This window comes from Gorilla gorilla, chromosome 3 (assembly GCF_029281585.2).
Source record: "Gorilla gorilla gorilla isolate KB3781 chromosome 3, NHGRI_mGorGor1-v2.1_pri, whole genome shotgun sequence".
NCBI classification, from domain to species: Eukaryota; Metazoa; Chordata; class Mammalia; order Primates; family Hominidae; genus Gorilla; species Gorilla gorilla.
This window is the reverse complement of record NC_073227.2, coordinates 163,224,990-163,252,233: the sequence shown is the minus strand read 5'-3', so window position 1 is coordinate 163,252,233 and position 27,244 is coordinate 163,224,990. Positions and strand designations below refer to the sequence as shown.

At 36.6% G+C, this 27,244-nt stretch overlaps 1 protein-coding gene across 4 annotated transcripts in view; it reads left to right on the top strand.

Annotated features, from left to right (window-relative positions):
• Positions 1 to 27,244, top strand: part of INPP4B (inositol polyphosphate-4-phosphatase type II B) — an 809,117-nt gene that overhangs the window by 372,575 nt on the left and 409,298 nt on the right. For all 4 annotated transcript variants that reach the window (XR_008679096.2, XM_055384744.2, XM_019025935.4 and 1 more), the window contains one exon: positions 786 to 849. The gene's annotated coding sequence lies outside the window, so the exon portion shown is untranslated. The remainder of the gene's footprint in view (positions 1 to 785; positions 850 to 27,244) is intronic.

Genomic DNA, 27,244 nt, shown 5'->3' with positions numbered 1-27,244 from the left:
AGATTCATGGTGCAAAGTCTAGGAACAAACTCCCAGGTATCCACTCCCAGGTATCCTCTCCCAGTGGAGTCACATGGAGGTGTGATTAAAGCTGCCAGCAAAATGATATGTAACCCATGAAGTGTGGTAAACCAGGGAAACTCAGCCAAGCTTTGGTTTCTAGAGTTCTATTAGATGTCACTCACATAAGCATGCAGCACTGGATGATGCAGACACCAGACCCCCTTCCCACAAGCAAAAATAAATGTTCATCATAAATCACATTTTAGAATAAATTTATCTGATCCAACTGAAACAGCATAGCCTAAGGCCTCATGCATACAAAACACTCTTATCAGGTAGACTCTTCCAGGAGTTCAGAGGTTTTCTCCCAGAAGCTAGCTGAAGGCTAGACTTGAAGAGTCACCTTTCTTTGTGATGGGCAGAGTTTGAGGAACTCAGGCCTGCTGAGTTAACCCTTTCTTGCTGAGTAGTTATGAGGAATAAATGAGTTAATCCATGTAACTTAATATAGTGCCTGGCATAGGATAGTACTTGGCACACTTAAGCAGCAAACAAGGATCAGCTATAATTTATTCTAGAGGGGCTCTATGGGCTGAATGAAGCTGACTAATTTGGGATAGAAATAAGAAATAGCTATGCTCCATGAATCTTGTGATAATGATAAATCCCTAAGTTTGAATGATGGGCATTATAAGCATATTAAACACTTTACCTATGGGTGCTTTAGTAAGAAAATTTCCAGTAAACACTAAATCCTGACTTTCCATTTTGTTTTTTTGCAGAGCCTTGAAACCAGCGAAACAATAATCAAAGAGCAGTTCTGTCAAAGAAAACAACATAAATCAGGTACAAGAGTTATTCTTAACACGTAGCATCAACACATTGTATTCATTTAAACTGATGATTAATTCGAGCTTATTAACAAAATATTTTACAATAATGCCAGTTAGGTGTTTGAGCATATGTGTGACTGCATGTTATAGATGACTGGCCAAATTTTATACATAAATTAATTTCTATAACTACATTAAACCAATTTTGAGGGTTTTAGTTAGGCCAGGACTAGCCTAGGCAGAAATGTTAAGAAATTAAGAAATTAATATTATTACTTATTATTAAATTAATGCATATGCACTAAAGTTTTTTATTTGGGAAACACTCATCTGTAAGGCGATTTTATAGATTTGGACAAATCAGGCAGTACTTACAGTGCAGTAGAGGAGATTCAGTAGATATCAATATATAAGTAAAAGCTGTGATAAATGCTATGATGTAAAATAACAGAATTCTATGGGATAAAATATTGGGAGACAAAGAATCTACTGTGGATTGGGTAGACAGAGGCTATTTCTCTGGAAGATGACATTTCAACTAAGACCTAAAGTTTGAGAATAAAGAGTCCCAGGCAGATGGAACAGCATGGAATAAAGAAAATAAATGAAGAAAAAAAGAAAGAAAATAATTGAAAGAAGAATAGTGTGGCTACAGTAAAGTCACAGAAGGGAAGACAGATATAAGATGAAGCTGGGTTGAAAATAAGATGAAAAGCCCAGCCCCACAGGTCCTTAATATCCATTGTAAGATGCCTTTGGAATTGCTCTGCTTGCATTTCTGTGTGATGTCATTTGGTCTTCTCTCCCGGTCCCCTTAATATAGATGCTTTCGAATCTGTCACCTGACCTCACCTTGTCCCAACGTGTGTATGTGTGTGTGTGTGTGTACTTTTATTTAACTTAATATTTCCTGAAGTCATTTCCAGGATTACATTGGGAAATCTTTCAAAAGTTTACCTTTTAGGAATATGCATTTCTAGAGTTTCTTTTGTACCTGAGACTGGCCTGCTTTTAGGGAGTTCGACTTATTTTATGGCTATGCGCATTAAACTGTTCGATAATTTTCTAGAATCTAGATAATGCAAGCCAGAAAAAATCTGTTTGCTTCATTGGCTTATTTTTTTCCAGCTGAAGATTTTTCTTGACCTTAATTATATGGTTAATTGCCTCAAATCCTGATTATACTTCACATGTGAAAATATAGCCTCAGGTATCAAGAACAACTGGAGTAAAAGCTTCCTAAATAATTTTCAACATTAGCATTAGTATTATTGGTTTTCTTAAACAGAGAAAAACTACACAAATTGCTGTTTGCATCTCAGTTAATCTGAATCATATTTCTTTCCTTTGAAAATGCTTATTCTCTTTGATTTATAAAGTTTTATAATGCAGGCTTCTGAAAAAGTCTTAAAGTAAGGCAAATGACTTGGGGTAATGCCTACTTTAGTACTTTAAAGAATGATTTCATCTTTAAGATACAGCTATGTTCCATGAATTTCACTCTGTCACTCAGGGTCTCACTGTGTCACTCAGGCTGGATTGCAGTGGCGCAGTCATAGGTCACTGCAGCTTCGACCTCCCAGGATCAGGTGATCTTCCCACCTCAACCTCTCTCAGTAGCAGGGACTACAGGCATGCACCACCATGCCTGTCTAATTTTTTGTAGAGATGGAGTTTCAGCATGTTTCCTAGGCTCGTCTTGAACCCCTGAGCTCAAATGATCCGCCCATCTTGGCCTGCCAAAGTGCTGGGATTATAAGTGTGAGCTACCATGTCGGGCCAATGATTTGATTTGATATAAAATGTGGAGATTTTGTCTTTGCAGCACTAAAAGTCTGAAAAACCCAGAGTTGACTTATGCTTATTCTGGACGAGAAGTTTTCAGCATATGTGTTGGAAAGGGCATCAACTTTTTTAGACCAGTTCAGCAACTTCCAATTAAGTTGACTGTTATTAAAAACTGAGACAAACGTCACAGAATTTCCTAGGATTTCATAACTTACAGACAAAATGGCTTGTTTCATTCCAGAAAGACAAGAGACAGCTGCTTTTTAATTACTACTCTTGCCATTTGCTTTCCACTAGAGATGTGTCTCAAACGTGGAATCTAATTAGAAATCTTAATTGAAAATGGATTCTTAAAAAAAGAAAAGAAAGAAAATAGACCAACATTGAAACATAAATGTAGGAAGAAAAACATCATATTCCAGCCGGATTGAATAATCACCCATCTGAAAATTAGTTGGCATCTGGGGAGCATGTTATCTGACACCAAATTGAACTTTACTGTTTCCTCTTTCAGGAGGAATTTTCCAAACCAAATCAGGAGTCTTGTAATCTGTAAATTATTGTTTTCAGCGATTATATTTTTCTCAGGATAAAAGCAATGGTTGCGAATTTTGAAGCCTGGGTTAAATCCCAGCTGCTTTACTTGTTTCTAGTGTGACTCTGGACAAATTTTGTAACTATTCTTAATCTCAGTTAACTCTTCTCTAAAATGGGATTTGCAAATCCTGTTTTTTCAACATTGTCACTGTCTTGTTGCTCTCTTGACTGACACATTGACTGGTATGTAGTAGCATATCTAGATATAGTAAGTTCTAGAAAGGAAAGGAAGGAAGTTAGAAAAAGCAAGGAGGCTAACTTTGAGAACATATATCTAAGACAATATTGCAAATACAAAACATTGAGAAAGTGCTTATTCTGTACACTGCAGGCAAAGACTTAAAGGCACATTCATTTATCCTTTTATTAAAAGTATTTTTTCTTGTAGATGTTCTAGATTCTGCTATCCAGATTTAAACTCCAATTAGAGGTATAGTAACATGTAATTTCTGAATTACAGAACTTTGCATGCTGCTAAGCTTGATAGATGCTCAATTAATATTTGATTGATTGAGTGAAGCTATGAACTAACAGTGCTAGGACACAGATAGCCCAAATTGTCCTATTCTCTGGTTTACAAACATTGTATCTAACATCTAGAGTAAGAGAAATTACGCTTCTCTGTGATTTTTTTCATTCATTGATAGTAGAGATTCTAGCCAGACTGAGTAATCACCCATCTGAAAATGTGCTGCTTCTGCATGCACTGCTACCATCAGATTGGCCAGTTTGCTATTATTTGTGTATATTCCACATTACTACCTTTTTGTCTTTATTCACATTTTTAAATCCTCCATTGTCAATATTCTCTTCCCTATTTTCTTTCCCATTCTTCTTCCTTTCTTCTTCGTTTCACTCTTACTCCTCTTCCTTCCTTTTATCTACCCTCATGTTTTTGATGCAAAAATTTATTAAATTCTTATAAAAATAATTGCCTCCATGAAGCTGTCCTAGATATTTCCTGAGATAATGATCTTATCACTTTTGTTTTTTTTTTTCATTTGTTTGTTTTCAGGCACTGTCCTTTGATCCATATCTGTGAAAACTGAGCCTGAAACACAGCCAGTGAAAGTCAAGCCACATAATATGTGAATGCCTCTTTCCTTCTATCCTCTACTCTACCCTGTTAACCTTTCCTAACAAACACAAACACCAAGGGAATGTCCCACTGGCAAAGCTTGCAGCTTCCTTCCACACTGCTTTCTAGGTTACTGGTGGAATGAATTTAGACCGTGATCACCAGGCTGCAGCCATATGAGTTGTCTGAGTCAGTCTGGCTTTTTGAATGAGTCCTTAATTTTTGTTCCTGCTTTCCTGAAAGTTGGGAGCCAGGCTCTGCCACACAGTGAGCTAGCTGTCTTAATTCCCAGGACACCTGCCTGCATCACTTTCCTTGTGGCCTTAACTTACTTTGAGTATTTCTCCCTGATTTACGACTTGGATATACACAGAATGCTGAGAACTGCTCTTCCACAGAAGCCTGTTCTACTGTTCCTCTATCAGCCACATCAAACCCAAGGGAGCCTCATTTTTATTGATGTGTATTCAGATCAAATTGAAGTGTATCAATTAAGTCGTGGCGACTGGGACTCTTGGCTCCTTTATAGATGAGTGAATATTTCTGTGCCAGTTTTATCCTTCTTACTGCCTTGTCAAATTGGTTTGCTCCTTTTTTTATTCCTGCAATTCTTTTAATTGATTTCACATTTGTTATTATCAAAGCTTTCGAATTGTTCCTCTCTAGGCTGTTTCCCACTCTCCTGGCCATATTAATAATAAATATAATTAAAATAAATAATACCATAATGTTTAATGACCACTTCTAAAATATTTTTTGTTTTTATTCACTGTTTAAAATTTGCATACAGTAAATTTTTCACCTTTTGGCATACAGTTCTTTGAGTTTTGACAAATGCACACATTTGCGCAGCCACCGCTACAATCAAGGCACAGAACATTTAACATTATCCCACAAAACTTCCCTCTTCCTGTCCATTTATGGTCAAACTCTTCTGCTTACTTGCTGGACTTTTTCTATACCTATAATTCTGCCTATTTTATTTATGCCATTAAAATAGAATTATACAGTACACAGCCTTTTGAGCTGGCCACCTTTTACTTACCATAGTGTGCTTGACGTTCACCCATTTGTCTCTTTATTCCTTTTTAACTTTATTTTACAGGTTTATCACTGTAAAATTGTCCTTTTACTATTTGAAGATCTTTAGGATTGTTTTGGATTTTTAGTTATTTTTTAAAAGCCACTAAAAGCATCTGTGTCCAGGTTTTTGAGTAATCAAAGATTTCATTTCTCTTGACTAAACACCTAGAAGTTAGATTGCTGAGTCATACTGTAGGTGTGTATTTAATTTTATAAGAAACTACCAGACAGGGGCAGGTATGGTAGCTCACGCCTGGAATCCCAGCACTTTTGGAGGCCAAGGTGGGAGGATTGCTTGAGCTCAGGAGTTTGAGACCAGCCTGGGCAACATAGTGAAACACTGTCTTTAAAAAACAAAAACAAACAAAACTACCAGATATTTTCCCAAAGTAACTATACTATTTTGCATTCCCACTTGCAGTGTATGAGAGATCCATACGTTGGAAGGTTGGTTAACACCCTTACCAGAGATTGGTATTGTCAGTCTTCTAGAATGATTGATAGTTATTCTAATATGTATGTAGTGATAGTTCTCTGTGGTTTAAATTTATATATTCTTAATGACTAATGACACAACATTTTTTCCATGTGCTTATTTAGCATCAATATATCTTATATGTTTTCTTTGGTGTAGTGTCTATTTAAATTATTTGTCCATTTGTTTTAGTGAATATTTTTGTTTTCTTATAGAGTTTCAAAAGGTTATTAAATATTCCATATTGAAATTCCTGATCACATATAAGTTTCGCAGATATTTTTTCCAATGTGTAGCTTGTCTTTACATTTTCTCAACAGTGTCTTTCACAGAGTGGAAGTTTTCAACTTCAATAAAGTCAATTTTACAAATGATTTTCTTTTATGGACTGTACTATGTTTTGTGTCATATTAACAAATCTTTACCAAGGTCTATAGAATTTTCTTCTATATTTTCCTGTATAAGCTTTATAGTTTTAGGTTTTACAATTAGATTATTAATAGTGAGTTGATTGTATAAGGTCTGAAATGTGTTTTTTTTTGTTCTTTTGCACATGGATATTCAATTGTTACACTATTTGAATAATTATTTTTTCCATCCATTGTATTGCCTTTGAATCTGTAAAAAAATAATTGATTATGTATGCATGTATTGTCTCTGTCTTATTATTCGGTAACTATTCTTCTTCCAAGGTCTTGTTATTTTTTAAATTAAGTAGTTGAGTTCTCTGATTTTGTTCTGCTTTCTCAAAACTGTTTTTGCTATCCTTTCTTTGCCTTTCCATATATGGTTTAGAATTAGCTTTTTCTTGATATCTACTAAAATTCTTGCTTGGATTTTGATTTATTTATATTCAATCATCTATAGATCAGTTTGGACAAAGTTGACCTTTTACCAATAATGAGTCTTCTAATCCATGAGCGCAGTCTCTCTATTTAAATAGATCTTATTTTATTTCTTTCATCAATTTTTATAGATTATAGCACATAGATTCTATATAAAGAACAAAACTGAATGACATTTTATGTTGTTTATATTTTATATTCTATATGAAGAACATAAAGAGCAAAACTGGAGGAATCACATTACCTGACTTCAAATTATATTACAGAACTATAGTAACAAAAACAGCATGGTACTGGCATAAAAACAGACACATAGACCAATGAAACAGAATAGAGAGCCCAAGAACAAAGCCACACACGTACAGTGAACTCAGTTTTGACAAAATTGTCAAGAACATACACTGTGGAAATGAGGCTGGAAAAACTGGATATTCATAAGCAGAAAAATGAAGCTAGATCCCTATCTCTCACCATATACAAATCAAAATGAATTAAAGATTTACATCTAAGACCTCAAACTATAAAACTACTACAAGAAAACATTGGGAAAACTCTCCAGGACATTTTTCTGGGCAATATTTCTTGAGGAGTACCCCACAAGCATAGACAACCAAAGCAAAAATGGACAAATTGGATCACATCAAGTTAAAAAGTTTCTGTGCAGTGATGGAAACAGTCTACAATATGAAGAGACAATTCACAGAATGGGAGAAAATATTTGCATACTGCCCATCAGACAAGGGGTTAATAATCAGAATATATAAGGATCTGAAACAACTCTATAGAAAAAACATCTAATAATCCTATCAAAAATGGGCAAAATATTTGAATAGACATTTCTCAAAAGAAGACACACAAATAGCAAACAAGTATATGAAAAGGTACTCAACATCACTTATCATAAGACAAATGCAAATCAAACTGCAATGATATATCATTTCACCCCAGTTAAATGCTTTTTATCCAAAAGACAGGAAATAACAAATGTTGGCAAGAATGTGCAGAAAGGGAACCCCCAAACACTGCTGGAGGAAACGTAAATTACTATAATCACTATGAAAAACAGTTTGGTGTTTCCTCAAAAGACTAAAAAGAGCTACCATATGATCCAGCAATCTCACTGCTGGATATATACCCACAAGAAAGAAAAACAGTATATAGAAGAGATATCTGCATTCCCATGTTTGTTATAGCACTGTTCACAATAGTTGGAAGCAGCCTAAGTGTCCATAAACAGATGAATGGATAAAGAAAATATGGTACATATACACAATGGAGTACTCTTCAGCCATAAAAAAAGAATGAGATCCACTCATTCACAACATGGATGGAACTGGAGATCATTATGTTAAGTGAAATCAGGCAACCTCAGAAAGACAAATATCATATGTTCTCACTTATTTGTGTGATCTAAAAATCAAAACAATTGAACTCTTGGACTTAGAGGGTAGAAGGATGGTTACCAGTAAGCTAGGAAGAGTATCTTTAGGGGCAGGTGGGGATGGTTAACGTGTACAAAAATAATTAGAAAGAATGAATTAAGACCTAATATTTGATAGCATAATAGAGTGACTATGGTCGATAGTAACCTAATCGTATATATTAAAATAACTAAAATTGTGTAATTGAATTATTTCTAACACAAAGGATAATTGCTTGAGGGAATGGATGCCACATTTTCCATGATGTCATTATTTCACATCATGAAATAATGAGGTTTTGATACCTCATAAATACATACACCTACTATGTACTCACAAAAATTTGAAATATAAAAATTGTTTAAACTGTATACCCACAGAATTGTATGTGCAACCATCACTGCAACCAATATGCGAACATTTTCATTTTTTCAAAAAGAAACCTTACACCCCTAAAGCCATCACCTCAATTTTGCTCCAACTTCCTCAGCTCTAGGCAGCCACTAATCTACCTTTTGTCTCTATAGATTTGTCTCCTCTGAACATTTTCCATGAATAGAGTTATACAATATGTGGTTCTTTCACATAGCGTAACGTTTTCAAGTTTCATCCATGTTTGCAGGATGTATCAGTACTTCATTCTCCCCCTCCTACCTTTATTTTGGTATAATTGAAAATAAAAATGGTATATAATAAACTCACTTATTTCTAACTTTCTTTTCTAGAACATTTTGGAATTTCTATGTAAACAGTTATGTTGTCTGCAAACAGCAATGGCTTTATTTTTCGCTTTTCAATATGTATGTCTTTTTTTTTCTTTTCCTAGCTTTATTGCTTAGGTACCGTACCTCCAATGTACAGAGAGATTAAAGTGAACATCCTTGTCTTATTCTCATTTTTATGGGCAAAGAATCAAGGATTTTATCATTCACTATGCCCATTATCAGATTAAGGATCTGGCTGTCAGTTTTCTTTGTAGCTTTTAACTACGAATTCAATTTCTATGAAAGGCATACAATTATTCAGGTTATCTATTTCTTCTTGAGTGAAATTTGGTTGTGTCATTTAAGTAATTGGTCAATTTTATCTGTTTTTTTGTTTACCTTCATAATATCAGAATATTTCCTTATCATATTAATGTTTATGGTCTATAGTGATATCCTCTCTTCCATTCCTGATACTGGTAATTTATATATTTTCTGCTTTCTTTGTCAGTCCAGGTAGAGGTTTATCAATTATATTAACCTTTGCAAACAATTGTTGATTTCATAGATTTTCTCTATTTTAAATTTTCAAAGCATAGCTCATTTATTTGAAACTTCTTTTCTAATGTAAGCCCTCCATATTTTCCTATGAGCAGCAGGTTAGCTGCATCCAACAAATTGATAAAGGAGTGTGTTTCCTAGTTCCCAAATGTTTGTATCTTCCAGATATTTTTTGTTATTGAATTCTGGTTTAATACCATTGTGGTTTAAAAACATTATATGATTTCATTTTTTTTAATTTTTCATTATTTTATGGTTCATGTCAAAGAATGGGCACTATTCTTTGATCAAAACCATGAGAAAACAAAGGAGGAAAATGAAAACTTCATTGTATTAAGGTTAACTTCTCCAAATTTTAACTCCTTTCAACAATTTTCTTGTTTAGCTTATTTTTTTAGAGTCCTTAGGTAGCTTGCTTATTGTATTTACTCCTAATCAGTGTAAAGTATAACCTTTAGCTGCCCTGATGCGTCTTGGCTAGAAATAAAACAATTAACAACTTTGCATGTATGAATTCAATTCTCTCCAAAATTAGATATTACCACTTTCCCAATTTATTATAAGGGGGAATAAGGAACGGTATGGCTAAGTAAATTGCCCAAGGTCCCAGAGTAAATGAAAAGGCCTAGGCTGTTTGGATCCATAATTGGTCCCAACCACTTTGCTGTACCTCTATCATGTTGAATTACTGTAATGATAAATGCCGTATGACATGACAGGGATCCAGATGAGCACTGCAGACTAACATAGTGTTAATGAATACAGGAAAGACTCCAAAACAATAAAAAACAGCCATTCAAAAACAAACATATTAACTTGCCTAGAGAAGGGAATAAACGCTTGTCAAGAAATTACCAGAATAGTTCATGAAGTGGGAAAGAATCAGTGGGTTTTTAGTAGTAAACATGTTCAGGGGTTGGGAGGGTGCATAGGGAGGTGCGCAGAAACGAGTTTTATGTTGGTTATGCTAACTAATTACAGATTGAAAGCCAGTACTCTGGCAAGGGCAGAATGTGAAAGGAAACTTTTCTACTTACAACAATAAACTCGATATAGTAGGTGCTCAATAAATTCATATGACGTGAATTAATCATGATATTTACTCACTTCTGACACGTAGGGTCAAAACAATCCTAAAAGCTAGTGATTACTTGAGATTAAGAAGATGGGAAAGGAAGAAGGAAAGTCTACACATGTTGTTTTTTTCAGTGTTCAGTGACATAAATCATATCATACTTTTACACAAAATTTGAGCTCCTATCCTTCTACTACCTCAGTGGCAAGCCTTTATATACCCCAGTTCATCACAGAGAATTAACCCATGTTTCACAAGGCATTTGTTAAATCAGTCCATGATTTCCTCTAGTCCCATGAGTTGCTCAGAGAAATGCTGAATGAATTTGCAGGTGGAACAATGGCCTGGAGCTTCATTGTTTACTCTATTTCTTCTTGTAGATATTCCACCCAGTTCGAGTTTAGCAGTTAAATTTTTATTTTTCATTTTTTGCTCTTCTGTAGAGCAGTATTATTGAATAAATATTTTAAGGTAGACTGCGTGATTGTGTATATATTGAAGAGTAAGGAAACTGCTTGTGGTAAAAAGAATTAAGATGCATTATGTGTATGCAGTAGACAATAGGGAAAGAGAAAAGTTAGTTCTGTCATATTATATTCTTTGCAGATAACCTCAGGCACTCTATGAACTTCTCTGGAGAGCTAAAGTGAAATTCCAATAATCACGTATATATATTTTTTCTTGCCTGCCATAATAAAAAGCTGAAGATAAAATTTTAATTAAATTCATTATCTGTCTGACTTTGAAATGTTAAATTTCAAAATAAAATGAGTAATCCATCATCAGAAACTATAGACAATTTAGCCAATACTAATTTGAACCTGAAGTATCATCATAAGGAATTCAGTCAGCTCTAGGAATTAATAATTTGTGATGATGTCTGTATTAGAAATGTCCTGAGGATACAATCAAAGCTTCAATTTTAGTTTGGCTTTAGCCCATGTATTTAACTGATCTTGGATACATGTGTATGGCTGTGTGCATAAGGATTTTGAAATGTCTGACAGTGCTGAGGCCACACTTCTTTAGAGTCCTCTACTTTGGTGCGTGCGAAAAAAGAATCTCCAGCCAAATTCTAATTTTCTTTATGTATTTCTGCTTCCTGAGATAGGATGCTAGAAGTCACTGTATTTGGAATTTTTAGTTTGTTTGAAGAAAAGTATCAGAAAAAAACCTGTCACCTTAGGTGTGGACAATATATTATTTTCCTTTACCAGAAAAAAACCTGTCACCTTAGGTGTGGACAATATATTATTTTCCTTTACTTAGATTTCCAGAAGATGTCAGAGAAAGGCACTGAAAAGTCTTTATCCATCCAGCAAACTGTTATATAACGCTCGTGTTCCATTTTTTTTAAAACCGTTGTTGTGTGATAGCAATTTTATATTTTCAAGTATATTTGGGGCTCAAGGCTTCACAATATTTTGTTAAGTAGGCAAAATCCAATGTGTCAGGTGAAGTATTTATAGAAGAAAAAGTTTCCATGAAGTTTGTCTTTTCGAGAACATCCAATGAAAGTTTCTGTCGTTTAGATGACATGTGAGAAGCAACCAAAAGTGTCACACACTGAAGAGCAGAGTAAAAAGCTCACATCAAAACAAAAGGCCTCTTTAATTCCCGTGTGGCCACTGGTCAGCTGGATACATGAAAAACTCTTCAGATTTGTCTCTGAGCCTTGGTGTTCCCATCCTTAAAGGAGATGACTACCAGTTTCTTTATACCTCTTCAATTCTACGTTCTGTTGAAACATTTTACCCCCGTATTTTAAAGATTTAGCTAAGCCCTTTCAAAGAACAGATGGAGATTCCATCAAGCATGTGTTCCCATCTTCACTTTGTAATTCTTCAGGATGCTTTCCCTTTTGCTGAATGACACAGAACAAAATCTAACGCGTCAGATGGCTGACTCACTGCATTCCCAAAGTGGGTCCATGTGCTTCCCTTCAGGACATTGGGTCACTGTTGGAAACTCTTCAAATTCTGGTTCAGATCTGATACCATTTGAGTTATCACAATTAAGGGTGCCTCGTCGATGGGTTCATGTCCTTTGCAGGGACATGGACAAAGCTGGAAACCATCGTTCTGAGCAAACTATCACAAGGACAGAAAACCAAACACCACATGTTCTCACTCATTCGTGGGAACTGAACAATGAGATCACTTGGACACAGGGTGGGGAAAATCACACACAGAGGCCTGTCGGCAGTTGGGGGGCTAGGGGAGTCATAGCATTAGGAGAAATACCTAATGTAAATGATGAGTTGATAGGTGCAGCAAACCAACATGGCACATGTATACCTATGTATCAGACCTGCACGTTGTGCACATGTACCCTAGAACTTAAAGTATAATTTTAAAAAGGGTGCCTTGTCACAGAGATAGAGCACCCCCTTCCCTTCATATACATTACTCTTATCCTAATTTGAAATGAGTGAATAACAGAACTGATCTCTGATTTACAATGAACCAAAAGCTCAGTGCTTCTGTTTGTTCACCTGAGGTCTCTGCCTTGCTGCTTTGTGTGCTGTCCTTTTAACTGTCAATATTTTGCCAGTTCCAATGATCATGGATTACTCATTGTAATTTGGAATCGTTTCTTGACTGGGATTGTGATCTCCAAAAGGCCATCCCATAATTTAAAGAAGCAATAAAAGAAACTATTATCTCTTTGTTAAGTAACCAGAATGCTGGGTCTGGAGAACTGGATGTATCCAATCATTAGAAACTATTTTGAGGCTGGGAGCGGTGGCTCACGCCTGCAACCTTAGCATTTTGGGAGGCTGAGGCAGGCAGATCACTTGAAGTCAGGAGTTTGAGACCAGCCTGGCCAACGTGTTGAAACCCCATCTCTACCAAAAATACAAAAAATTAGCCAGGCGTGGTGGTGTGTGCCTGTAATCCAGCTACTTAGGAGGCTGAGGCAGGAGAATTGCTTGAATCCAGGAGGCAGAGATTGCAGTGAGCCGTGATCGTGCCACTGCACTACAGCCTGGGTGACAGAGTGAGACTCCATCTCAAAAAAAAAAAAAAAAAAAAAACAGCAACAAAAAAGGGAAACTATGTTCAAACACCAATGATTTTGAATCTTTATTCTTGATGTTTTTGTTCTGGCTTGTCCACAGAAAGTATATTTGCATCAAGAACCAGTAAAAGAACCAGAGATGAGTATGTCACAAACACACAGGATACTATAAATAAGATCATAAATACACCTATCGTGTTTTGATTTTCACTTTTCTGTCTATGGGTTGTAGTACTTGGATATTAAATGCTACATTGATAGGTTATACTTTTTTTTTGGGGGGGGAGTTAATTTTAAGAATTAAGAATAATATAAATAAAAACAGCAAATATAAGATAAATGTCTTCTAGTCCTCCTTCTTTTTTTCTATCCCTCTGCCCTAATTTCTTTCTCAAGAAATAATAGAAGTTTGAAAATTTTTGTGTGTGAAAAGCAGGTGACATATAGAAAGAGAAAGGGCTCTAGAACTGGAGACTCCAGTACACATCTGTGTTTCTCCAATTAGTAAGTGGATTCTGGAAGAAATTACTTTGTAATCTTTATTTTTTATCTGGAAAGCTGAAGTTACTGAATACATTTGTTACAAAGATTAATTTAATGCATATGGAATGATAACATAGAGCATGGCACATAAACGTCCTCAGAAAATTGTGGCTACTGTTGACTAAAATGAATTTCACAAACAGCAGTAAATATAGAACTCTGTGGAAATTATGGATGGATATTAGTAGCACCTCTCCTGATTTGGTATTTCCAAGGAGGAAAGGGAAGTGTGATGTTCTAGTCAATTGTATTTTATAGAATTGATTCTATCTCTGGTCTCCCTCTCTCTCCCTCTGCATGTTTCTATGTGACACACTAGTTTGAACTGCAGGGTGTCCTAAAACCCACATTGCTTTTAGTGAATCGTTAAATTCTGGATGATCCCACTTTGATGACATTAAGACACTAGTTATTGTTGTGAGCTGTGCTCTAACTGTCCTTGCCAACCTCCAACACATTCCTAAGTCTGGCATGCCATGAACTGCCTCTGTTTAGCCCCAGAGGTACTTTGGTCTGTCCTTGCCAAGGGCTGAGTGGGGTGCCAAGAGTTGGGCAGCAGAGCTGAGGCTGGGGAGAGCAAAGATGAAAGGGAGTGAGAGCTGGGGACAGAATCTAGGCTGGGTCGGGGCTGCTCTATGGAAAGGGTCCATCACAAAGAGGTCAGCTTCTTACAGAGGATGAGAGGGAATGTGAGTGTCCAGCACTAGGGAGAGAGAACTGAGATTATGAGACCCTGGGCACCCTGGGAAGTGCTGATGGTATGACATGAACCAATTGCTGGAGAGACTGAAGCCTAGGCTAGAATCCAGGACAGCTCCAGTCAATAGTCTAGAAAGTCTGGTTAAGTAAATGTGGGTCTGTAGCCCACATTGGCTTTTTATCTGGCAGAATTCCCTATTCATCTCTTTTGATTTATGAGCCTAGAATCCGAGCGGTCTTCTATGCCTTAATGTAATGCTTGTCAAGATTAAGTGTGCATAAGAATCACCTTTGCTAAAATGTACTTTCTTTTTTTTTTTTTTTGAGACAGAGTCTTGCTCTGTCACCAGGCTGGAATGCAGTGGCACGATCTCGACTCATTGCAACCCGCTTCCCAGGTTCAAGCGATTCTCCTGTCTCAGCCTCCCAAGTAGCTGGGATTACAGGCATGCGCCACCACACCCAGCTAATTTTTGTATTTTTGGTAGAAACAGGGTTTCACCATGTTGGCCAGGATGGTATCAATCTCTTGACCTCATGATCCACCCGCCTCAACCTCCCAAAGTGCTGGGATTACAGGTGTGAGCCACCACACCTGGCCTAAAATGTACATTCTAATGTGGTAAGTCTAGAGTGTGGCTCAAGGTTCTGCATTTCTAATAAGCTTCTGGGTAATACAGATGCTGCTTGTCCAGGGACCATATTTTAAGTGTCAATATGCTTACAAACTGTTACTGTTTTGTCTTGCTAGATCCATGGGTCTTCTCTGTCTGTTTGCTGTCAGTGTTGCTTCCTCGCGGTAAAGAGGAGAACATCACTAACTAGTTGCAGTGTTAGTCTGCAGCTGGACTGGTTGCCTTCAGGATATTTTGTCATACTGGAGCCCTGACAACTCTCATCTTTATTTTTATTGTGACAAAGCAGGTCCTCACTGAATTTAATATTGCTAGCAAAACCATACTGACATCCTGGAGAATTCAATTGTCTCCTGATGCAATTGGTTTTCCTGGGCAGAAACATTTCCACATCCATGCATGTACATCCATTGCCCTGACGGGAGTTATCTTCTGCCTGGTCAGGGGTCTCCGTGAGAAGCCAGCATGCCTTTAACCTTTAAATACATGCTTATTTTTTCAGGTAAAATACAGAATTTGCCAATTTATGCCATTTTCCACAAAGAGAACCTTTCTCCTGAAACTTTATTTATTTATTTATTTATGTTACTTTTGGATGATGTTAAATTAGGATACATTCCTGTTATTGGGCACAGGGACCTGGTTGCAAAATTCTGAATATAGTTGTCCTACAATGATGGTAGCCTTCAAAGTAGTTTTCCTTGTTCCCAGTGAGAGGAAAGGAACAGAAAAGACAGAGGCAAATCCCCATCTGGATCGTATTTCTGGTTTTACCTTTTCTTGACATGATTTAGCATTTGTCTGATCCTTACTTAACCAGATTTTCTAGGTGTGATCCTATCCATTCACACTCTTATCTTGCAAATTCCAGGTGTGTAGAAGGCTTTTAAGTGATTTGACATTGTGAAATATATCTAGTTTACTAGAATGAAGTCCTGGCTTCAGAAATGTTGTGACATTGTTGTGACGTGAACAAGTTTAATGCTTCACTATTGAAAGTGTACATCATCAGCGTAACTGAGACTTGCTCGGTGGTTTTTTTTTTTTTTTTTTTTTTTGGAGATGGATAGGAAATAATAATTGATTCAGCACTTTATATCTAAGCACTGTTTGGAAACCAAAACAAGGGCCATAGGTGTGTAGCATCATCAAGCATCCAGCACTCCATGCCTGGACATCAGCCTGCACAGGCCAGGAAACCTATTTAACCAGAGGTCCATTCAGCACCCAAGAATATAGCTAATCATGTGATGCCTCACATCCCTGTCATCCTGAGATACCACCTACACCGCAGGCACTTTCTGTCATTTATCTTTCCCTGTTGTATTATCCTCTTTTGCTATGGACTTAGTTGGCCATGACTATCTTCTCCCAATCATCTCACTTTTAAAATATAACATAATGTTCATGAAGTCTTCTGTTTCTATGAAAAACAGTCTTTTTCACCTTCCACTTCTTTGGGAAATGTTTTCTTTGTTTCTTTGTCTTAATAGAAACCTGGCTTTATTCTCATAAGGGCTACCTCCTTGCTGCCTCCTCTCATGTAGGCAGGCCACACATCAGAGAGCCCAGAGGCAGGGTTACCATTTTCCTAGTGCCACAAGATGCCCTTTAAGTTGTAATAATCTCATTTACGATTACAAATGCCTAGCTATACATATCTTCACTCCTATTTATTATGCTTATTGTTCAAACTCCTGGTCCTCCAGACTTTTCTACTAGGCACGCAGTCTTTCCCTAGTCCTCAGGCTGTGACTGTGATCCTTCAGGGTGATTTCAATTTTCATGTAAGTTACTCATCTAACACCATTGATGCATAGTTTCTTTGTCTTGCTGGCTCTAGAAACTAACAACACCACTCCATTTCAGCCACTTATTTACTCTGTGCCTGTACCCTGAACTTCTCACTTCTCATCACTTAGACCTGAATACTTCTCTCATCTCCCAATAGATTAAATATATTACATCTTTCTTCTTTAATGGTTTCCCAATCCAGCCTAGAGACCCTTTGGTCACATTGTGAATGCTGCATTCTGTGCTTCACTCTTTTCTCACTGCACTAGCAGGCAAAATCCCAACACTGTGTCCACTATACTGTCCTTCTTCTCCAGGCTGCCAAGCACTGCTGGAGAAAGCCTCACAGCCAGTCAGACTGAGGCCCCCACAAATCTGTGGTCTCCACGCCCCGCCAGATCCATACAACTTCTTTGACACATGCTTGCTTGTTTCCTCACCCAGTGCTCATAGAAACCAGCTCAAAACTCTGCTCCTACTGCACTTCTTCAGAATTTCCTCTCAACACATGACTCTGCCTCTTTTTAGTTCAATTCATAATGACTATTTAAAACATAACAGATATAAAGAAAAACTTTTTTTCCTATTACCCATTTTAAGAAATAAAACTTTCCTGATACAGTTGAAGAATACTTGTTCCCCTCCCTGATCACATTTATCATGCCCCTCCTTAATTTCTCTGTAATGTACCTCTTGTGTATGTAGCCTTAAGCAATATATTAGGTTATTTTTAGTGGCAAAATTAGCAATTACTTTTGCACCAAGCTATAGAACCAAAGAGTATTGTTTTACAGTGTTTAACAATGTCTGTAAGTGCCATCCTCTCTCTCTCTCTCTGTCTGCCTTCCTGCCACTCACTCCTCTTTTCTCAGTACTTTGTGAAGTTTATCTATGTTGCTTCATAAAATGAAGAGCTCCTCATTTTCTCTACTATAAAGAATGAATAAATCGCAATATTATCTACCTTCTTGTTGATGGACACTTAGCCTCTTTTCAATATTTTATTAGAACTTGATTTGCTATGAACATTCTCCTAATTATCTTTTGATATGCATTTGTAAGAATTTATCTACATTATATGCTTAGAAGTGAAATTACTTTTTAACTTTACTGGATATCACCAAATTATTTTTCATTGTGGTTGGAGTACCTGCAGTTTATAAAAGTTTATGTTACTCTAAATCTTCATCAATATTTGAGGTTTTGAAACTAAAATATTTACTTATTGATGGTTATATTTTATATATAATTTGGTTTTAGTTTACATTTCCCTGATACTAGTGAAGTTGATAATCATTTAATATGTTTCTGGGTAATTTGAGTTTAATATATTTGAATTACTTGTTTTTACATATTGATAGTTTTTTTCCCATTGTTTTTACTTTATATTGATTTGCCCACATGATTAATATATTCTGGAAAATAAATCTTCATCAGCTATGTTTATGACACATTTTTTTATCCTGCTTGTTTTAGATTTAATTTGCCCTTTTTGTAGTTATGAAGTAAAAGCTTAGATAATTGATTTGAGACCTTCTTTTCTGACATAAACATTTAATACAACAAATTTTCCTCCAAGCATATTTTGATATATAGTTTAGTGATTTTATTTTGGTTCAAATAAATATAAATGTTCTTTGTGACTTTCTTTTTGCTTTATCAATTACTTGAAAGTATATTGTTTAATTTTCAAATATTTTTGAAATATTCTAGATATGTTTGTTAGTAATTTCTAGTTCAATCTCCTTGTGGTCAGAAAATGCACTTGTTATGATTTCATTTATTTTAAATTTGTTAAGGTTTCTTTTATGAGTCAGCATAGAAGCTGTCTTAGTGAATATTCCATAAGCACTTTGAAAAAATATGTACTCTATTGTTAGGCAGAGCATTTTATAAGTGTCAGTTAGGTCAAGTTATTGGTAGTGTTGTCTAAGTATTTTATATCCTCACTGATTTTCTGTTTACTCTGACAATTAGAGGAATGTTTGTGTCCTCAAGTATTGTGGATTTGTCTATTTCACTTCTGTCAGTTTTTGCTTCATCTGTTATGAAATTTTTAGGTACGTTCACATTTAAGATCGTAATGTCTTCTTGATGAATTAACCATTTTATAATTATATAATGTGCATGTTAGTATTCCTTAATGCGAAATCTATTTTGTCTGACATTGATGTGGCCACACCAGTTTTCTTGATGTTTTGTTCTTGTATTTGATGTTTTTCAGTATTTTTGCAAATTCAGTCATTATCTGTTCAAATAATTATTCTTTTCTATTTTTTCTTCTAAGATTCAAATAGCATATGTACTAGACTGCTTGAATTGTCACAGTCTACTGTGGATCTCTTTTATGCTTTTTTGCTTATCATGCTTTTTCACTCTTTGTATTTAAGTCTGGATAATTTCTTTTTTTCTTTTTTTTTTATTATAATTTAAGTTCTGGGATATATGTGCAGAACATGTAGGTTTGTTACATAGGTATACATGTGCCATGGTGGTTTGCTGCACCCATCAAGCAGTCATCCAGGTTTTAAGCCCCGTATGCATTAGCTATTTGTCCTAATGCTCTCCCTCCCCTTGCCCTCCACACCCTGACAGGCCCTGGTGTGTGATGTTCCCCTCTCTGTGTCCGTTTGTTCTCATTGTTCAACTCCCACTTATGAGTAAGAACATGTGGTGTTTGGTTTTTCGTGGCTGTGTGTTTGCTGAGAATGATGGTTTCCAGCTTCATCCATATCCCTGCAAAGGAAATAAACTCATTCTTTTTTTTTTTGTGGCTGCATAGTGTTCCGTGGTGTTTATGTGCCACATTTTCTTTATCCAGTTTATCGTTGATGGGCATTTGGGTTGGATCCAAGTCTTTGCTATTGTGAATAGTGCTGCAGTAAACATACATGTGCATGTGTATTTTTAGTAGAATAATTTATAATCCTTTGGGTATATACCCAGTAATGGAATTGCTGGGTCAAATGGTATTTCTGGTTCTAGATCCTTGAGGAATCACCACACTGTCTTCCACAATGGTTGAACTAATTTACACTCCCACCAACAGTGTGGTGGGAGCGTAAATTTTTCTTCATCCTCTCCAGCATCTGTTGTTTCCTGACTTTTTAATGATCCACATTCTAACTGGTGTGGGATGGTATCTCATTGTCATTTTGATTTGAATTTCTCTAAGGACCAGTAAAGATGAGGTTTTTTTCATATTTGTTGGCCACATAAATGTCTTATTTTGAGAAGTCTCTGTTCATATCCTACGCCCACACTTTTTGATGGGGTCGTTTGTTGGCAACCTACAGAATGGGAGAAAATTTTTGCAATCTATCCATTTGACAAAGGTCTACTGTCAAAAATCTACAAGGAACTTAAATGTATAAGTCTGGATAATTTCTATTAGCCTATCTTCAAGTTCACTAATTATTTCCTTGCCTGTGTCAAACCTACTGGTTAGCCTGTCAAAGGCATTCTTCATCTCTGTTATTATGTTTTATTTACATTTCTAGTATTTTGGTTTTATTCTTTCTTATAGCTTCTATCTCTGCTAAAATTCCCCATCTGGTCATGCAACTTGTCCACTTTTTCCACTAGAGTTTTTAGCATATTCCCTTTCTGTTAGTTCTAATACCTGGGTAATATCTGAGTCTTGGTCTCTTGGTATATAGGTACATATTATTTTTTTGCTTTTGCTTTTGACACTTTTTCATCCTTCTCCTCTTCTGCCCCACTTTTCCTTCTCTTCCTCTTCTTTCTCCCTCTCCTTTATCTTCTTCTCTTCTTCCTCCTCTCTTTATTCTACTTTAATATTAAATTGTGCTTAGAGTGCGGTTTAGATGGCTGGAGACTGCTCTCCACTCTCCACTCTCTACTTTAAGCTTTCTTGGAAGTTTCTACCTGAGAGAGGTTCATTATTTGTGCTCGCATGCCCCCTCTGGTGGGAGGTAGCCTTCTGTCACTTGTTTCTTGGTGTCTCAGCCTGGTGGCGGGGGCAGAGGCATTCTCTATCGTCATCTTTCATGCTTGGTTGTAGACAGGCCCTATGTTCTTGGGTCTTGTGGTGGGACTTTCTCAGTGATCCGATCACTCTATAGTAATAAAGGATCGGAGGATCTCTAGTGGTGTCATCCCAGGAAGATTTACTGCTCCTCCCTTTCTAATTTCCATGAGTCTCCACCTAAGGTCAGCAGGGTCTGTCATTTTTGTTCTGTAGGAAAGAGGATCCAAGTGGGTCTTTGTACTTTTCCTGCAATTACTGCTGTTCCCCTTCAGCAGGCATGTACCTCAAAGGGACACTTTCTCCAGGCACCCACTCTGCTTCCAATCATTCTCATGGGCATTTGGGTGAGGTCCATAAAGAAGACCCTTTAGTCAGTGCAGAATACTCTTGAGTAAAGGCTCTCAGGAGTGTTATATTCTCATGCTAGCCCACAGATGACATTATATATTTTGGCTGAATTCTTATTACCAGCTTTTTTGAGGTCTGATATGGTTTGGTTGTATCCCTACCCAAATCTTACCTTGAATTGTAATAATCCCTATGTGTCAAGGGCAGAGCCAGGTGGAGATAGGATCATGGGGTCAGTTTCCCCCATACTGTTCCCATGGTAGTGAATAAGTCTCACGAGATCTGATGGTTTTATAAATGGGAGTTCCCCTGCACAAGCTCTCCCTTGCCTGCTGCCATGTAAGATGTGCCTTTGTTTCTTCTTTGCCTTCCACCATGATTGTGAAGCCTCCCCAGCCATATGGAACTTTGAGTCCATTAAACCTCTTTTCTTTATAAATTACCCAGTCTCAGGTATGTCTTTATTATCAGTGTGAGAACAGACTAATACAGGGCCTGACATCTCTTCCTACCATGCTGTGCTCCATGGAGATATGTAAATTTCCTTAGGTATCCAACTAGTTGGTTGCCCTGAGACCTCATCTGTTTTACTAGTTAAGGAAAACTTACGATTTCATGCTTCATTTAAGTTTTCCTTGAAGTTAGCGTGGGAGTCATTCTTTATATCTTTGTACATCCTAAATGGAAACTGGAACCTTCTATGTTACAAATATATTTTCCTAGTCCGTGGTTTGTTTCCTCACTTTTTATGACATCTTTTGCCCACAGAACATTTTAATTTTAAAGTAGTCAGATTTATTCATCTTTTTATTTTTTTCTTCTCTTTTTTTTTTTTTTTTTTTTGAGATGGAGTCTTGCTCTGTCGCCCAGGCTGGAGTGCAGTGGCATGATCTTGGCTCACTGCAACCTCTGCCTCCCGGGTTCAAGCAATTCTCCTGCCTCAGCCACCCACATAGCTGGGATTACAGGCACATGCCACCACATCCAGCTAATTTCCGTATTTTTTGGTGGAGATGGCATTTCACCATGTTGGCCAGGCTGGTCTCGAACTCCTGACCTCATGATCCACCCACCTCAGCCTCCCAAAGTGCTGGGATTACAGGTAGGTGTGAGCCACCGTGCCCGGCCCATGTTTTTCTTATGGTCTATGCTTTTGAAGTTGGGTTGAAAAATCTTTTTCTACATTGAGTTCATAAATACGCTTTTTTATTTAAGAAAAAAATAAAGCCATTGGTAAGAGCATCATCAATTTCAGATCATGCTTCATTTTCTACTCACCTTCCTTTCTTTAATTGTAGTGGATTGTACCACCTGGATTTTGCCTTGCTTGTATCTCCTTAATGTTCAATTCTATTTCTCTCTCTCTCTCTTTGCTGGCCATGTTACTTCAGCATTTAAATGTGCTTATGTATCCCAATTATTAAAAAAAAAAAGGTATTTCTTAACTTAACTCAGTGGCCTTATCTGCTTGAGAAATATCAGCTAAATGGAGTGATGACACTGTTCCCTCTGTTCTTCTTGCCTGCTGCTCCTCCCATCATTGACCATGCCTTTTCCAACTAACTTCTTTTCTTGTCCCCTTAAATATTTTTGCACCTTAAGATTAATTCCTCAGCCCTCTCTTCTTCTCACTATATGCATTTTTTCAGTGACTTCATGAATTATTTGGTTTTAACCATTAGCCAAATACACTTAACCAAAGATACTTCTCTAGACTTAATATTTCTCCAGAAAATTTAGACCCATGTGTGTTTCTAAGGCACCTCAGAACAACATGAGTAAAACTAAATGAACTATCCTTGACTAAAATTCCTTTTCTTTTATTCTCTCCTGATAGGTTAGTGGCTTGTAATTTACTAGGTAGCATGATCTTTCTCTTTTGCATGAATTCACCTCTGATATCACATCTAATTCTATCACCAACATCAGGTAATTCTATTTAATAACTTAGAATCTAGATTCTGTTCTCTAATCATATACTTCTTTCTTGGCTTAACCCTCATTATTATTTTATTTTCCTTGAATATTAACCTCTAAATAGGTTGCTTTTCTTAAGCTACCACCTTTCAGTACAGTCTTTACTTTGACACTGTAGTGGATTTTCTAAAATTCACGTATGATCATGTCACTCTCTTGCTTAAGTATATCTAATGTGGCTTCTTTCTGCTCTCATAATTAAGCTTATTCTCTCTAGCCTGGCCTTCAAGCTTTTTCTCTGATCTCCGCTTATCTTGCTAGTTTTTCTCTGGAAGCAATTCTCATTTCAGATAAGGAATAACCACCACCATACACACAAAAATCTAATGGACAACATGAGGACAGTGCTTAATAATAGTATTTTATTCAGCGTTTTTGCTAAATGAGTAGATTATAGCTGCTCTTGCCACAGGGGCCAAAATAGGTAAATGAATAAGATGATGAATATGTTAATTTGTTCCACCATAGTAACTATTTTGCCATATATGTGTATCTTATAACGTCATGTGCATATCTTAAATATACACAATAAAATGTATTTATTTTAAAAAAGAAGGAGACTCAAAGTTTTCAAATTGAATTCTAAGAATGTATTTTTAAAGCTCCATGAGAGAAAAAGTGAGGGCAAGGAGTGAATGATGGGCAGGGGGTTAATAGGGCTTGTATTTCCCAGCCCACCCCAAACAGAGCAGCTCTGCTTTTATCTGTTTTACATATAAGCCATTATATTTCATATGAAAAAATTTCATTGACAGGATAAAAAACATTAGGAAAACCAACATCTTGGATTTAGCCAAACTGAACTATTTGCAGTTCTCTGACTTGTCATATTCTTATTTTCCCACATCTTTCATTCCTGCTGCTCTGTTGGCCTAGAATTTCCAGGACTCTCCCCTTCACGTAGTTCACTTCCTGGAGCCTCTTCCATGCAGTAATCCTGGATTTATTTGAGCCCTTATTTGGTGCTCTTTCCTTCTGCCCTATACTCTGATAATATCCCTTTCATGGCAGTTATCACATTCCACTGTAACTATTCACTTGATTTCCTCCTACTAAGACTGAATTCTTTTAAAGGCCAATCCTAAGTTATTTATTTCTGTGTGCTCAGTGCCTTGCACATGGTGACTTCTTAATAAATGTTTGTTTATACAATAAATGGATGAATAGATTTATCTAGTGTTTATTGGAATCAATCTTGTTGCTATGGAGAAATAAAGAAGAGAATCAAATTTACGTTCTGACAGAGTTATTTTATTAAAAAGCAGAGGAAAAAATGTATATATATAAAGTAGAAAATAAACAGTAATAAATTATGTGAGATAAGTTACTAGGGGAACTTAGGAGAGCATGGTATTGCTTTCAGCTGAAGAAAGAGAAGTCATCATGGACGAGATGGCACTTAAACCTGGCCCATAGAATTTGAAGGTATGTCAATTAGGAATGCATTTGAGGATGATAGAATGGAATGTAGAAAGCCATTGGGTGTAATGTGACCCGTTTCTTCTGCATATTTGATATCATAGGTTGTCATCAACTCAACTCCATAATTGGCTCAGAGAGAGTTTTAAATTTTGGCTAGAAGCCGACAGGGAATACCAACATTAGAGAGTTTCTTTCTTACTTGTATGCTGCTTCATAGGAGGAAAAATTGATTAAACTCTTGAGTTTGTGCATTCTTTTGTTCATGTCTCAGAATTTCTGTTCTGTCAAGAATCAGCCCAAATAAATACACACACATATAGATAGGTACATAAATTAATAAAATGTGAAAGAATCCATGAAGGAGGGAATATATTCCCATAGTAGTGTCTACTAAGTGTTTGTGTCAGTTTGGGTCTTTCAGAAACAGATGTCAAGATGAAATGAGACATGCAAAAGATTTATTGGGAGGACACTTGAGAAGGATAAAAGTGAGAGAGCAGGGTGGGAGAATCTTCAGACTGTAATACACCTGTATGACACTTCCACACAGAGACAGAAGGGGGAGACTTACACAGGAAGAGCCTCAGACTATAGTACAGCTTTAAGAAAGTCTTGGCCAAGCTGATGGGGAGCCCCAGAACAAAGATTGCTTGTTAGCGAAATCCCGCAACAGGCAGAAATGGCCTGACTATAATACTTCTGCCATGTGTAGGCACTTGGAGCGATCTAGGAGGCACCTGGCTTCCCTGAGGACCTTGGAGTACTCTGCAGACATGGAGGCTCGAGGCTCAGACACCCGTATTTCTCACAGCAGGTCTCTTGATGAGACATCTGAGTGGTGCACCCCATGGTCCCACAGTGTGCATTCCCGAAAGGTTTAACTCATCTATAGATTTTATGTCTGTGATTTAGTCACAAGAAATTTATAAATAATTGTTTTAGGCTACCAAACATCTTTACATGTAGAAGGCATTTAATGTCTTGCTGGGGTTCTTTGTTTATTTCTTGTAAATTTGTCTAAGTTCCTTGTAAATTCTGAAAATTAGGCCTTTGTCCGATGGGTAGATTCCAAAAATTTTCTCCCATTCTGTAGGTTGCCTATTCTCTCTGATTATAGTTTTGTTGTTTTGCTGTGCAGAAGCTCTTTAATTAGATTTTATTTGTCAATTTTGCTTTTGTTGCAGTTGTTTTGGCAATTTCATCATAAAATCTTTGCCCACGCCTATGTCCTGAATGGTATTTCCTAGGTTTTCTTCTAGGGTTCTTATGGTTTCAGGTTTTACATTTAACTCTTTAAACCATCTTGAGTTAATTTTTGTATAAGGTGTAAGGAAGGGGTCCAGTTTCAGTTTTCTGCATATGGCTAGCCAGTTTTTCCAGCACCATTTATTAAATAGGGAATCTTTTCCCCATTGCTTATTTCTGTCAGGGTAGTCAAAGATCAGATGTTTGTAGATGTGTGGTCTTATTTCTGAGGTCTCTATTATATTCCATTGGTATATTTGTCAGTTTTGGTAACAGTACCATGCTGTTTTGGTTACTATAGCCTTGTAGTATAGTTTGAAGTCAGGTAACGTGATGCCTCCAGCTATGTTCTTTTGCTTAGGATTATATTTGTTATACAGGCTCTTTTTTGGTTCCATATGAATTTTAAAGTAGTTTTTTTCTAATTCTGTGAAGAATGTCAGTGGTAGTTTGATGGGAATAGCATTGAATCTACAAATTACTTTGCACAATATGGACATTTTCACAATATTGATTCTTCCTATCCATGAGCATGGAATGTTTTTCCATTTATTTGTGTCCCCTTGTATTACCTTGAGCAGTGGTTTATAGTTCTCCTTAAAGAGATCCTTCTTTTTTCAATTGTTTAAAATAGCTTGAGAAGGAATGGTACCAGCTCCTCTTTGTACCTCTGGTAGAATTCAGCTGTGAATCTGTCTGATCCTGGGCTTTTTTTGGTTGCTAGGCTATTTATTACTGCCTCAATTTCAGAACTTGTTATTGATATATTCAGGGATTTGACTTCTTCCTAGTTTAATCTTGGGAGGGTGTATGTGTCCAGAAATTTAACCATTTCTTCCAGATTTTCCAGTTTATTTGCATAGAGGTGTTTATAGTATTTTCTGATGGTAGTTTGTATTTCTGTGGGATCAGTGGTGATATCCCCTTTATCATTAAACTAAGCTTGTGAAGCTTAGTTTGGCCAGACATGAAATTCTGGGTTGAAAATTCTTTTCTTTAAGAATGTTGAATATTGGCCCCCAGTCTCTTCTGGCTTGTAGGGTTTCTTCTGAGAGATCAGCTGTTAGTCTGGTGGGCTTCCTTTTGTAGGTGACCTGGCCTTTCTT